This window comes from Chenopodium album, chromosome 2 (genome assembly GCF_948465745.1).
Source record: "Chenopodium album chromosome 2, dcCheAlbu1.1, whole genome shotgun sequence".
NCBI classification, from domain to species: domain Eukaryota; kingdom Viridiplantae; phylum Streptophyta; class Magnoliopsida; order Caryophyllales; family Amaranthaceae; genus Chenopodium; species Chenopodium album.
The window spans coordinates 64,259,049-64,260,638 of record NC_137835.1 but is presented as its reverse complement, the minus strand read 5'-3'; the positions used below and the strand labels follow the sequence as shown (position 1 = coordinate 64,260,638).

Genomic DNA, 1,590 nt, shown 5'->3' with positions numbered 1-1,590 from the left:
TTCAAGAGTTCAACTATGTGCTTAAGTTGACCGACTCTCTCCAACTCATTAAGATCACCTTGCTTTCCTTGGGACCTTCTTTGACCTCCCCAACAATAGCTAGTAGCCACCTCTTCAATTGTAGCTTCAACTTGGCTTTGAGGGATCTTAATCAATTGGCCGCCGACACCCGCATCTAGATTAGTTCTTGAAATTGGCTCTAAGCCATCATAAAAGAATCTCATGAGCAAATTATGGTTGAATCCATGGATAGGACATGCTCTAATCATATCCTTAAACCTTTCCCATGCTTCCCCAAGAGTTTCATCCGGTTCTTGCTCAAAAGAAGCTATCTTCCTCCTCATTTTTGCGGTTTTCTCATCGGAAATGAACCTCTTGAGAAAGGCCTTCGCAACATCTTTCCATGTGGTGAGAGAGTTGGGCTTCAAAAGCTTGAGCCATTTCTTTGCTCTTCCGGTGAGAGATTGCCGAAAGAGATGCATACGAATGTAATCTTGGCTCACTTCATTTGTTTGCATCATTGCACACAACTCAAGGAATCGGTCCAAATGCTCAATGGGGTCTTCACTTGCACTTCCGGAAAATTGCTCAACTTGTACCATCCTAGCATATTGTGGATGGATTGTGAAATTAGACTCGGTGGTTGGGAGAAGTATACCACTCGTGAGCTCATAGACTTCCGGATTTCCAAACTCCCTAAAAAGAAGGTCATCCTCTTGTCTTGCCATATCTCTCTTTAAATACAACAAAGCTAAGCACACGATTAGCAATGACAAGTAGGATTAAAAAAAGCAAAATAATAAAAAGAAAGCAAATAAAATGACTCTAACAATAGCAAAAATAAATGCTAAACAAGCCGCTTCCCCGGCAACGGCGCCAAAATTTGATCGAGGTTAAGTAGGTCGTTGGTTCTACCGACCCTAATTAAATTAACAATTTATAATGCCTAAACTTACACTAAACTAGTTAGTGGCAAGTAAAGGGTCGAACCACTAAGGAAGCTCACTCGTCCAACATCAATATCACTAATGCAAGAGTCAAGAGGGGAAATGTTTTTGTTGATATATTGGATAAAAAGCACTAAAACTACGAATAAGCAAAGATAAAGATGAATAAAATCAATAGAAAATTACGCTAGGGATTCGGGGGTGTCAAACATGACTAGAAAGAGGAGAATAATGGTGATTATCATGAAACATATGCCAAAGAACACAAGGTCCTACCTAAACAATTCATTCTCATGCAATAGTCTAGGCAAATCAATGAAAGAAGTCCATGCTAGTTAGGATCATTCTCATGCATCCTATTAGACACAAGCAAATCAAGAGAATAAAGAAACACAATTCATAAAACTCAATTTTAACAACTCATTCTCATGCAATCATTAAAATAGAGGTGATCTTAATCTAGTTCAAATCTCTTTCATGCATTTAAACTAGAGGGAAATCAAATAAAGTGTAACAATAATCTCAAGCCATCAAAAATCATATCTTTCATCAATTTAAGGCATGTATTCAATCAAACCATCATCATTAATCCAACATTCAACACATATTTTTCACCCCCTTCCCCTAGCTAAGAAATTAGCCT

The 1,590-nt window shown here is 38.1% G+C and overlaps 1 non-coding gene across 1 annotated transcript; it reads left to right on the top strand.

Annotated features, from left to right (window-relative positions):
- The first annotated feature begins 240 nt into the window (after positions 1 to 240).
- Positions 241 to 347, top strand: LOC145607144 (small nucleolar RNA R71). Its single transcript, XR_014105510.1, has one exon. It is a non-coding gene; the product is annotated as a small nucleolar RNA R71 (small nucleolar RNA).
- The last annotated feature ends 1,243 nt before the right edge of the window (positions 348 to 1,590 follow it).